Genomic DNA, 14,191 nt, shown 5'->3' with positions numbered 1-14,191 from the left:
GCTAAACATTGATTTGAGGAGTTACCACCAATCTTTTTTGTTTAAGTGCAATTGGCTACGTAACTGAATCTGTCCCTTTTAAAGAGTATTCCTAAGTTCGACTTAGGTATCTCTAAAAGGTAAATTCAATGTCTGTGAAATCAGAACTAGGTCCAGGAGTACGGTTACGTGTGAAGAAAATTAAAGCACCCTCACAACGCCCATTGGAAGATGGTACTAGCTTGATTTCATGTTATCCATTAAGCCTAAAAAATTTATCAAGTAATTAATTATTAAAAATTATTCTTAATTAACTCCAATACTTTTGGTAGAAAATTAAAAAAATTCTCTTACCTCAAGAGTATGCAAAAAAACTATTATTTCACTTATAGAGGCTCCATCGTCAGATTATCTAACATTAAAAAAACTTTCATAGAAAGAAAGGAGAAAAGAAATAAAATGAAATAAAATAAAAGAATAATTATTTGATATAAATCCTTTTCTTTTTGTTTTATAAAAAAAAAAAAAACTCATTGCTTTTATACAAGAAAAATTTATATTTTCAACTTTTCTTTAAAGCATTTGGAGGTTTTTATTTTAAGAAACATTGATACTTTCAACTTTTCCTTAAAAATATTTTTCTTGATAATTTTTATTTTTAAGAAAAATTTATACTTCTAACTTTTTCTCAAAATGCTTTTGAAAATTTTTATTTTAGAAATTTTATTTTTAAAGCAAATTGATACTTTCAATTTTTCTTAAAAATTTTTTTAAAAAAATTTTTATTGTCAAGGAAAATTGATACTTTCAACTTTTCCTTTAAAAATATTTTTCTTCAAGTTTTATTTTTAAGGAAAATTGGTATTTCCAACTTTTCCTCAAGAAATATTTTTTTTTGACAATTTTATTTTCAATGAAAATTGATACTTTCAACTTTTCCTTTAAAAATATATTTTTTTAATTTTTATGTTCAAAGAAAATTGATACATTTAACTTTCTTTCAAAAAATATTTTTTAAAATTTTTTATTTTAAAGAAATCATTAAAAATTAAAGGATGTTTAATTAAATAATTGACTTATTTTAATTTAGTCATTAAATAAATAAAGAAAAAAAATAAATAATAAAACTAATAAAAAAAAAACATTTGGTGCGACTCAGCTCAACGGCTCAAACGACTCAGCTTGAGGCACAAAGACATGCTCATGAGTGCTGCTTGGTAGCTTAGTTTGCGGCTCAACTTGGTTGGAGCCTAGGCGGGGACGCAGGTTGTTGATTCAAGTTACGCTATGGGTCGGGTCACCGGCTTGAAAATGCACGGATCCTCTGGGATTAGTAAGGCCAAAACGACATTATTTTCAATGGGTATATAAGGTTAATTCTCAGCCTCTTCAGCAGAATTCTTCCTCACACACTCTCTCTCTCCTCTCTTTTATTCCTCTTTCTAGGCAATTTTTAATCATCGTTGATCATTGAATGTAATAGAAAAAATCGTCGGTTTCTTGGTTTTATCGTCGAAAATTGGGTTTTTTGCCGAAAAGTCATCGAAAAACTTGAATTTCACTAAAAATTTCACCGGATTCTGAAAAATTTTCAAAAAAAAAACCAAAAAATTCAAAAAATTCCTAAGAATTTTAAGACCACCTCTGCACCTTTTAAACACCTTTTTTTTTTGCTTCTCTTCTCTCTTTTTGCTTTCTGTTTATGATTTTTTATTTCTATTTCTACGTCTCTGACTTCTGTGTATGTCTCATGTATTTATAGGGCCAAACTGAAGAGTCCCTGATTAATTAGGAATTCACTTAAAACTTATCTCACAATACAGATTAAATCCAACTAGAATTCATTCACAGCAGAATATTCCTTTTTCCTTTTTTTTAACCCTTACAAAAAAACTAATGAATAAAAATAAAAAACAAATAAATCAACAAAACACTAAAAAAAACATAGATTAATAATCAGCCCAAAAATAAAACCAAAAAATTAAAAAAGAAATAAATAAATAAAAGGCTAATTGGGCCTAATATTCTTGGCTTTATTGAACCAGGCCCAATGGGCTTGGGCCCAGACTAATTAGGGTATTTACAATATGTGATACTATGAATTATATTTTAGAATTTACATTACAAACATTGTAGTATTTTAATAAATTGATCATATATCCAAATTTAAAACTGATAACGTTGCCATATAAATATACTTTTTTTAAATAATCGTATCAATATGTGTATTTATATAAGCTGCTAATTGATATAAAATAAATATATGCCAATAATATTAAACCAAATTATTCATTCAATATGGCATGTTAAAAACAATAAAACAAATGAAATGCCTACATTTACACCCAACCAACAATCTCCAACCTTAAGATTTAGCAAACAATAATATATACTCACATCACTCTTTATAGACTTCATCAAGTTTCTTTATTGAGAAGTTTTCTTTACTCTCCCACTAAAAAAATCAGAAGTAAATGTTAATAAACGAAAAAACAATTTAGCTTTTTTTTTACAAGATATAACAATTATATGAAATTAATACTAACCTTGAATGATGTAGTCATAAAATCATATAATACTATCTCCCCCATAAAATGAAGGACATAATATCTATATTCAGTATATCCTGATTGACGAGGTATTTGAAAACTAAATTTAGTTGATTTAAGAAACATTTATCTAAACAAACTTAACATAAATGAATAAATTTTACATTTACTGATAATGACACCCAATTTATCTTTGCTTTCTTATCAAATACAGATATTACTCTAAATTGAAAAAAAATTACTTAATATAAAAATAAAAGTAATTATGGAGAAATAAAAGATAATAAAATATCATATAATACATATTTATAAAATTTGTAATATTTGGGTTAGGTATTGTCGTTGGTTGAGCAAAATTAAATAAGTATGGTGTAAAAGAATTGGTATCAATCACAATAAGTTGTTAATGATGACTGCAAAATAATAAGAATGATATACTCATAGTAGGCATCATCTCAGATTCGGGTAAGGTTTAAATAATTATTTGTATGAATATAACTTACACAACATTATACGGGAGTAAATAATAATCAGTTTATTTTTTCATGCATTCAATCACATGACGAGCATGAAAAATGACTATGCCACTCTGCTCACTAATGAAATTTGGGTCAACAAATTTGAATCTATAGGTCATTTATCTCACCTTGACCTTTCCATATAGGAAGTTACATGATAACAATCAACAATACTAGTTAGTAATACATTATAATATAGATTAATACATATTGACTTTGCATATTTATATTTATAGGCTAACCTTATATAAGAAGTAATATCAGTAGTTGATATTTCATCCAGGTTATAAAATTTCTTAACCTCATCCCCACTAATGTAAAAAACTAATAGTTAATTAAGTAACCCATCCTCGGACTCAACGTTAATACAATTTTTTTCGAATGAATGATTAAGTGAATAATTAGATAACTCATCAATGATAGCTTGAACAAGGGTCATATTTTGAGTTTCAACATCCTACTACAATATATAACAAAATATACGTATTAAAACCAAATAAATAAATATTAAGTGAATAAACAAAATCATATTTCATGGCTGGTTCTGAAGGTTAGATTTCTTGCTTGACTTGTAACAAAAGCTTGTCTTAAGTGGATGATGCTATCTTATTAGCCTACAAACATGCTAGGCTGCATTGTTGTCAACATCGTCTCCAAAGCTACGAGTCGTTGTTGTTGCTCATTCAAACGTTGCTTTTGATCATCATGTCTTTGCTATTGTTGCTCAATGCTTTCTTCATATTGTACATTCGTCATTGAGAGGTTTTGGGTTTATTACTGAAAATCTTTGCTGGCAACACAAATTTACCAACCCTACGAACTCGACCATGTCTTTTTTTTATCCTAATGCTAAAGACAAGGGATATTCACCATAGTTGGTTGCCAATTCACTGAATTTAAATTTAGTAGCATAATAATCCTGAAAGACAATAATAAGATAGGCCGTAACAACAAATCTATATAAGTATAGAGTTATGCATACAAGCACAAAGGCAATCATACATGATATAATGAGCAATTATACATACAATCTTTTTAGCCATTTCTTAGGTTGCTTCATCTGCAAATGATCCATCCTTCCATAGATGTCTTTGTTTTCACACATTTCATCTAGAAATTTCAATGTCAGAGCTAGCTAATTCTTAAAAATTATCATAATATAAGAATCAGAATCTAGTAAACAAATGTTCATAAATATTCATTTATGAGTATAAAACAAATGCATCAATACTTACAAGCTCATACTTAATATTTGCATAACCCTTTCTCGATGTCTGAATCTGATATACTTGTTTGGCTCGAATATTCTTTTGTTGTTCTTTGATTTTCTAGAAAAGAAAGAAATTACATAAATCACATATTAAGATATCAAATATATTACATAAAATCTTATAAACAATATTTTGTAATGGGTATACATACCAAAAAATCTTCTGATAGTCAATCTCAAACAAAAATTATCCAATCATCATAACTTATAACATATACATATGATGTAGGTAAAACAACCAATATATCACCATGATCAGCGAGTGGCAAAATTTATTGCTTGTCAAAGTACTTTTAAAGTCTCTGAATGTTTTTTCAGTCGATTGCAATACAAACTTTTTACACTCAATTGAGACGTCGAACCATTTCTAAAAAATTTAACACAATTAGTGTGAACACATTAAATTTCAATTAAATGATCATTTAACAAATTTTATGAAATAGTTGAATAAACATACCACAACTGACTTCTATATACAATTCTTTAAATCATCAAGAACTTGTCGCCAATTATAGTACGTAATTGAAATGCTACTACAAACGACCACTTCAACATGAGTAGCCAACTTGGCAGTTCCATCAGACACAGGCTATCTATTTTGATTGAAGTTGACATGAATTTTCATGTCAGTCACTTGAATTTGTTTATTTCGTCCCCTTCCTTTTCTTTTTTGGCCTACAGATGTGTCTTCTTCACTTTTAATAGTATGAGAAGTATATTAGCAATGTTTTTCTAACATAAACGTCACTAAATTAGCGGTATTTTTTTATACAAATGCCACTAAAATAGTGATATTTTTTTATATAAACGTCACTAAATTAGTGACATTTTTTATAAAACGTTGCTATTTTTCCCGACACATGTATAACCGATACTGTTTATAGCGTTTTTGGCAAACGTCACAAATCTTTTAGTAGCGTCTATAAACACAGCTAAACATTAAAAAAAAATACCACCAAAGACCTAAACCGCTGTGATGTTTGGTAAATGGCTTGTATCTCTTAGCTTCAAGGTCAAATGAGAGTTCATGTAGCTTAGCTTGTCTATAGGCATACATTAAACTAGTAGATACATTAGCTTTGACCTTGGTTTTAGGGTTTCTTTAAGCCCACTCACAAAGATAGAAATGAAGTATTCTTCAATTAAATTAGGGTTAAACTGCAGCATGCATGGCTTTAATTCTTCAAATTTCTCTTGACAGTCTTCCATTGCACTTTTCTAAACTAGCTTATTAAAATGTTCTATTACATCTAATTAAGTCCTATCACAAAAACTATTATATAAATCTTGAGCAAAATCTGACCAAGCCACTGTATTTTTTTGCATAATGTAACCATCGAACCATGTTTCTGCTTTCCTTGACAAATACATTGCTACCACATTTAATTTGTTATGGTTTAAAATAGAAAAAATAGCAAAACACTTATGACATTTCTTGATCCACCCTCTGGGGTTATGTCCATCAAAATTGAACAATTCAATCTTGGGTCTTAAGGTATATGCATTTATAACAGTATAAGCGTTACTACCTTTTCTTGCACTATTTTATTCTACTTGGAGAATACTATTGCTAAATTCAGGCTGAGTATTAGCTAACAATCTCAGTTCATTGGTCTTAGCAAAGAGGTGATAGGTTGGTTGCTATTGTCGTTGGCTGCACCTTTGGCTCCGAATAAGCTTGCGATATTCCCTTTGGATTAAATAAATCCATAACCTATTGCATGTACTTCTTATTTTTATCTAGTAGAGCCTTTTGATTTTCAACTAACATTGCCTCAATGCTTTTCTTCTGTACCTTACCCCATCTTGGAACAGTATCTTGCATTATTTTCATTTTTTCTACAATGCTTGAGCTTGATCATGAAGAACATTATATCGAGTACATTCTCCTAGTTGGTTTCTGTGTTTTCCCAAGGTGTTTGGATCTATGTGGCTCTGATACCAATTTGTGATAACATGGATAGTGAAGATGGAAGAGAGAGATTAAACCAGAAAAAAGTAGTAGAATATGAGATTAAAAAAGAAAAAAAATTGAAAGAGAATTCAGTAGTAATTTTCATTCATAATCTTGAAATGATCGTTTACAGGTTTATAAATCATTTCTAGTATTCCCATTATTACACGATTATCACACAGCTATTCCCATTATTCTCAGTATTCCTATAACTATTTTCACTATTTTCAGTATTTCACTATCACTATTCCCACTATCACATAACTAATTAATAACCAAAGTTGTTATATTTCACCTGACAACTTATCAGCATCCTTTGCTTATTCCTGTGACTTCATTTTCATTCTACTAGCATATTCCTTTATCACTTAGGCTTTTTTATCTTATAACCTATTATTATCATTCCTACAACTAGATGATAACATCTCTGGCTTCCATTTTTATTCATTTTTTTTTTCTTGTGCTTATAGGTAATGCATTAAATTAAAAATTAAGAACACACTCAGATTATACAAAAAAATTCAAAGTGTTTCTTGGCCAAACTGTACGACAATCTAAGAATGAACCAGAGTATCGGCTTTGGAGCCTGAATCCACTTCAAGTTAACCATTCATGAGTTAAATTCCATTCTGACTAGGTCCAAAGCAAGGACGTTCCCCACACCCAATGTTACCCCACCAAGATTTTTTTTTTTTTTCAAGGGGAAAGAAACTTATTTTTAATAAAATAATTCACAAATTTCTATTAAAAAAACTTCGTATAAATTTTTCCTTTAATCAAAATCTTTAAAATTTTGAAAATAAAATTAAATGTCAATGTTATTTGAGCCTAATATTAAAATTACTTTAGCTAAACTTGACTAAAAAGTCAAAAGCAAAATTTAGATTCGACTCATCAATGAGTAAAGCTCATTTGGGAGCGGTTACAGAGGCAGAGACGTTTGGTGGCTAGAACCCTAAAGGAACCTAAGTTAAACTTTGAAAAAGTTCAAATCAAATAACTCAAGAATAAATTAATTCGTTTAAATTATAGCACCCCTCGATGTGAGTGAAGATATTTTATTATAAAAAATTAAAAAGAAAAAAAATGCAATTATCTAAATATTAGAGAAGAAAAAGAATGAAAGTGCACAAACAGTTATTTAACATTGAGAAAAAAATAGGCACACTTCTAGTAATTTGAAAACATTAAAAATTAATTCATACTTTTATAAAAACAAAAAAACAAAAAATTTAAATACCTTTAAAAATTAATTCATAATTTTAGAAGTAGAAAGAATGGACTTATTATCGAGTGGTTGCAATTGACAAACAAACCCATCATTCCATTTCCACTTTTTCAATCACTCGCTCATCATCGAACGATTGCCGACTCAAATCCACAAAAAACGTGCGAGTCCGCGAAAACTCACGACGATCCCGGGCGATTTTGCCAATCATCAACAACCATTTGATAAATGATCAATTCATTATAAATCTATAAACAATATTTCACCAAAAAAAAAAAGCTAAAATAAAATCTTTCAATCCTCAAAAAATCACAAAGTAAAGGAAACTCCAAACAAGAATTTTCGACTAGTGAAGCTATTTGGTGGAAATGATGATTTAACAATCCTTTCATGAGCACAAATTATAATATACATATGTTTCATTTGTTTCGTGAAAAATAATTTTTATATTTTTTATATATTTATTTGATAAAAAATTGTTGGATAAACAAAAAATAATTTATTAATTAATAAAAAATAAATTAATTTTTTAAAAATTATCTTATATTTGAAAAAGAAAAAGCATTTTAAAAAAATTGTTTATGAGTATAACTTTTTTATAATATTTTTGAGGATAATTTTACTTATAAATAATTTTATATTATAATATATTAATAAATAATATATTAATAAATATTATTATAAACAAATATATACTAATATATTAATATTAATATTAGTAAATAATATTATATTAATAAATCATATATTAATAAATATTATTAATTTAAGTAATATCTATTATAATAATATATTAATAAATAATACATTATTAATAAATAATATACTATTAATATAATAAATTAATAAATATTATTAATAAATAATATTATAATATATTAACAAATAATATAAAGTATAATAAATAATTTTATTTTAAGTATTTTTATATTAACATAATATTTTAATATTAAATAATATTATTAAAATATAATATTTTTAAATATTAATAATTTAATAATAAATAATTTTAATATATTTTGAAAATAAATAATTTTTAATATTTTAATATTTATATTAATATTATTTGTAAAAAATATTTCTAAAAAATTAACCAAATAACAAAAAATATTTTTTTATTAACACTTTCAAATAATAAAAAAAAATTTTCAATTTAACAAATATAAATATTTTTTAAAAACCATTTTTCATCCCTCATTTCCTCGAAACAAAGGAAAACCATCGAGCTATAATCATAGCAGATTTTTGTTAATTACTAGGCAGGGGAGCTAACCTGATCCCAGACAGTACTGTAATTCAGGTAAACTTGCCTGCCTAGATATTTACAATATTCTTGCTTAGTTTTGATTTTTAATTTTGCACGTTAAATTGACTATTTGGTCTGCGTTTTCAATTTTTTTTATAGGAAACAAACAGATAAACACAGCGACATTTTTAAGTTTCAGGATCAGTAGCATAGAATCATGCCCACCAGTAAAGCCAAAAATGTGAAGACAATTAATTACATATTAGAGAAAGTAGTTAACGTGCAATGAATATAAAGATGTCGGTTAAATAGATCATGTTTAATTTTTCTGAAAGAAATTTCAGGTTTTTGCCCTTTTCGCCTAATTCCTGCCATCGGTTCCTGTGAACTTATAGGTAAGATCAAATTATTCTACATACTTGAAACTGGAAATAGCCTCCGGCTAACAAGCAGCAATCGGAATAGTATTAATAACAAAGTAAAATCGGAATCAGCTTTGCCATATTGATATAGATTAACCTGCAAACACCAAAACCTTTATTGACATCGTTATATTGATATGGATCTATAAAAGACACATTGATAAACTAAATGACTTGATAAATGAAAAGAAAATTAAAATTAAAATATATACTGAAAATAAAGATTATAGGGAAGTCCCACTAGTTCTAAGAGCCAAGTGAGAAAAGAATTGACATTGTTGGGTATGAAAGGAGAAAGGAAAAAAATTAGAACTAGTGGGACTTCCCTATAATCTTTATTTTCAAAGAATTGAAAGAATTGGGCGGCAATTACGGAGAGCACGATATAAAGAAAATAAAGAAGAAAGAGGGAGGTATTAAGGAGGTTGGTGCAGAGGAAAGTGGGTACGAAATTACTAGGTAATGGGTGGTAGTATTTATAGATGCAGAAACTTACGAAAAGCAACTTGTGACGTGTGGTATTGGCTTGAAATACTTGGCGAGTACTTGATCACAAAGTTTGGCTTTTGAGCAGAGGTCTACAATCTACGTGGTCCCCGTTAGGCCGGACGACACTTCCACGGGTTTGCTTTTTAAGGGTTTGTCAAGATTCGAATCATAAAAATAGTTTAAATTTTATATAATTATTTTTTAAAAATAACAAGCAAATCTGAGTTTTGAATATAAACATTTACAAACTTTTTTTATTTTCAGATTAAAATTTTTTATAAAAAAATTTATTAACATATGAAAATTTTTTTTAATATTAAATATTAAAATATAATAAATTGAAATGAATTGAATCAAAATTTAATTTGATAATTTGTATATTTATATTATATAAGATATTAATAATTTATGTATTTATATTTTATTTTATATAAAAATTATGTGTCATAATTAATATCTGACATAAAAATATAAAATATATATTTTTAATTTTTATTAAAATTTTAAATTATATTATTTTAAATTTGTTCTTTATATTAATTTTATATCCTATCACTCTGTTTGTTCGAGATTTTCATATTTAATCGAAGCGAGGCGGGATTGAATTTGAAAATTGTTGTTCAAGACTCAGTACGAGTGGGGCCAAACGTCCGATGCACAAATCTGGTCTGGGGCCCCTCAAACCACAACAAGGGATCCTCTATCCAACAGAAAAATCATATTTATTCTAGCTAGGCCCGTTTTGAATTGGTCTGAAGAGCTCCAGATCGAAGCACCAATTATTAGGAGGGAATTCGAATTTCCATTCTTATTAAAATGACAACAATCACAAAATTAACTCTTAGTTGTTTTTTTTTATACTTCATTTAGATAGAATTTAAATCTTAATCATTAAAAATTAAAAATTTAATATTCTATTAACATATCATAGACCGTTAATAAGTCTTAGTTATTTAAATAACCATACTATTTGAAACAAAATTTTTAAAAATATATGTAATAACTTTGCAGTAACTGTCTCAATCGAGTAAAACTAAAATTTAACCCTCTACTGGTAAGTTAAATCTTACTTTTGGTGGGTTTTAACGACTACTTTGAACACCAATATTGTCAAATTAATCTTAAAATCATATTAGATCATTTATTTTACAAAATATATAAGTAAAAGCTAATATTCATTTATCAACGATAACCAAAAAAAATCATATATCAACTAAATAATAAGGTTTGATTTTTGTTTTCATTTTTCTCTATACTCTAAACATTTGACCCCATTTAATTTGCATTAGTAAAAAAAAAAAGAAAAAAGAACTAAAATTAAAAGATAAAACAAAATGAAAAACAATAAAAGAGGAGCCTCAATGGAGCCTAAATGATCATTGTCATTCTTTTTTGAGGCTCTTCAAGAATATTTAACTCATTTTTTTAATTAATTATCTCTTAAATATATAATTATGTAATATATTATTTTTAATACTATCTTTTTTTTTATCCGTCATATCTGATTTAATAACCCAAATTTTATTCCGTGATTGATTGCATCTCATCAAAAAAACCACACATCACTCTGATTAACAAACATTTCCAAAAGATACCAGGAATCAAAACACCTCTCAATAAGTGATAAAACTTCATGATATTATTACTTACTAAAACTAGCTATCGTTTTATTCTCTCTCCCTTCCTTGTAGATGTAAAATTATATGATCAAACAAGCTGATCCTCTGCTTCAATGATAGCTAGCATACGAGTAATAAATTGTTCCATGCATTCATTCTCAGCAAAAAGTATCTCTTTCTTTCTCTTCATCCGAGCAAGTTTTGTTTCCATATCCTGAATTCCACCTTCCATGGCTGTTGCTTCTTCCATTACAAACTGTTTTCACGCACAATGTGTACCCTCTTTTTTCTGCCACTTCAACTTCCAGCCTCTTAATGGTCTTCTTTGCTTTCTGTTTTGGCAAGCCAATTTCAAGATTATTATTCAAAATTAATTATATATAAATTATTTAATTTAAATTTAAAGAATCCTAAAGATCGATTAGGGTAGCCAGCAATACTGAACCATAAATGTACCTGAAGTACCCTTGAGTTGTGTAGCTTTTTCTTTAAAACTCCGGGGTTTCTTTTTTCTTTTTTCTTCATCATTCCAATCCGTTCTCCTTCTGACTTATCTATATATGTATATGTAATATATGTAGAGTCAAGATGTATGTTTATTGTTTACTTAGAGGTAAAATAGTTAAAAAAAAAAGCTTATGAATTAAAATTTAATAATTATTCAAGTTTCTATCATTTTTTGCAATTAATTGAACTATTGAATATTTATCTTCACCAATTGAGCCCCTAATAGAGAGAAAAAAGGTTAATTATTTTTATTTAATTGATGGCTTAATTAAGTAAAAATAAATATTTAAAGTTTGAAGGGAATGAAAATAGATATTTAAGAGTTCAACTGATTTTAAATAAAAAATTTATAATTTAATTTATTATAATAAAACGTCAAAATTTAAATAATTATTGAATTTTTATTCGATTTTTTTTTTTTTACATTTTTGCTTTTACTTGATTCTTAGGTTTAAATCAATATATTTGGAAGTTTGAAAATTTTCAGCCAACCAATTTTGCAATTGAAATGACGAAAGAGAGATTTGGAACAAAATCTCATCAATTTTTGTAGCGTTAATTATTAGAGAACGCTCATTTATATTGCTCGTAATGTTCTCATAAGATGAAGAATTTTTACTATTAAAAAAAAAAAACAATTAGTTGCGGATAATCGAATAAGTTCATTGGAAATATGTAGAAAAGAAGGCATGTGGTCCTGGTTTGTTGGATTTTGATTCTTAGGGAGATATTCCCTACTTATTAAAGTTAAGTAGAAAAAGTGCATTTATATTCCTTCACTTGAACGAGGGAAAAAAAAATGGAGAACGTGAGGCTAATTAAGACTTGCAATTCGGGCTCCGCCCAAGCCCATTTAATATTCCCTAAATAAAAATAAATCGGATATTCTGTTGAGGGAGATGAAATAAGTTGCAGATTTTTTTTTTTTTTTAAAGAGGGAGATTTGTGTCCTTTTATAATTTATCTAAAGGTTTATTTTCATCACCGAAGAAATTTAGTGATTGGATTTGGGTTATCTTTATATATATATATAAAGAAAAAAAAAGAAAAAGAACAACAACAACAATGTTCTGGATTTGACGTTTGGATCAAATGGTGAATACTTCACTGATTTGCAGCCGCTACTTGATCTAACCTTGCTCTTGTTCTTGTTCACGTTGTTCTTCCACGCTAATCACCTCCACTGCTTGATCTGCCATCAAAGTTTTTTTGACTATCTGCAATATTCTTGATCTCTTCCGAGATAATTACAAACACAAAATTAACAATACTAATCCATATTAATTCTGAATAAATTTTCCTAATTTAGTTCTTGTCTTTCTTGTGTTGTGGGGAAATGCATAAAACTAAACCGAATGGGAAGTAAAAAGAGTTTTTTTCCCACACTTGGATACTTTCTAATCTTAATTACTTAAATAAAACATTTTTAAACTTTATTAAAAAAATACAGATATTTTTACTCTCAATTAAATTCCAGATCAGCATTTTTCTCCTCATCAGCTTCTGCTTCCTTCACTTCTCTATCCTTCTCCCTGCAAGGCTGTGCCTGCAAGCCTACAACTTAACTCCACATCTCCATTCCAAATTGCAACCCAAAAATTTTCAATGAAAACCCCAGTAGCTTGAAATGGGGACATCTCTGTAAACGTAAATAGTACAGACATCCAGATAAGTTTTTTCTGAGAGAGAATTCCTCTTTACCCATTTAGATGTTCTGGAGTCGAATATGGCTAAGCTTTTGGCTATCAAAGTTGCTTTGGAGACTTTTGTGAATTCTGGGCGGTTTGTTGGTGTTCATTTGATAATCGAATCTAATTCGTTGGTTGCCTTGAACTGGTGTACAAGAAAAGAAGCTAGACTTGGGAAATTATGGTCGGTTTTTCTCACAGATTTATTATCTTTGTAAAAAGTGCGAAGTCAAATTCCAGAAAATTTATAGAAAGGCAAACGGATTGGCTGATGCATTAGCTAAAGGAGGCTTACTTGACATACTTGAGAACTTCATTCTCCGGTGTCAATGTTAGCTACAGGGTCAGCGAGGTGAAGTTCCTCATTTTCTTGTTTACTACTAGGGGCGCTTTTCTACTTGTTATTTAGTTGTGAGTTAATCTTTATCTCTCCCATATTTGCTTGTTTTATTTTGGTGTGTATACCAGGCTTGGTTGCTGATGCTGGGTTTGTTTCGGTCTTAAATTATGGTATGTATCAGGCTTGTTCCCAGATATTGGGTATTGCGGTAATTGTTATAACATAGACAATAAAAAACCTATAGAGAACGAAAGTGATTCCATGATGGGAGATACTTGTCCAAATTATATGAGGCGGACATCTATGAGAACTCTCATTATGATGCAATATTGCTAAAAGAGGACTTGAAGAATACAAATTGAAAAAAGGAACACTGCTAAAA

General features: G+C 28.0%; 1 long non-coding RNA gene across 1 annotated transcript; it reads right to left on the bottom strand.

Annotated features, from left to right (window-relative positions):
• Positions 1 to 3,332: 3,332 nt before the first annotated feature.
• LOC149518198 (uncharacterized) lies at positions 3,333 to 7,947 on the bottom strand. The gene is made up of 3 exons (XR_016343825.1): positions 4,282 to 7,947; positions 4,075 to 4,156; positions 3,333 to 3,965 (listed from the first exon to the last, which is right to left on the bottom strand). It is a non-coding gene; the product is annotated as an uncharacterized LOC149518198 (long non-coding RNA).
• Positions 7,948 to 14,191: the final 6,244 nt, after the last annotated feature.

The sequence above is a fragment of the Durio zibethinus genome, chromosome 7 (assembly GCF_047325235.1).
Source record: "Durio zibethinus cultivar Kanyao isolate XHJ-2024 chromosome 7, ASM4732523v1, whole genome shotgun sequence".
NCBI lineage: Eukaryota > Viridiplantae > Streptophyta > Magnoliopsida > Malvales > Malvaceae > Durio > Durio zibethinus.
Note: the sequence above shows the minus strand (reverse complement) of the source record. Positions and strands in the feature narration are given on the sequence as shown.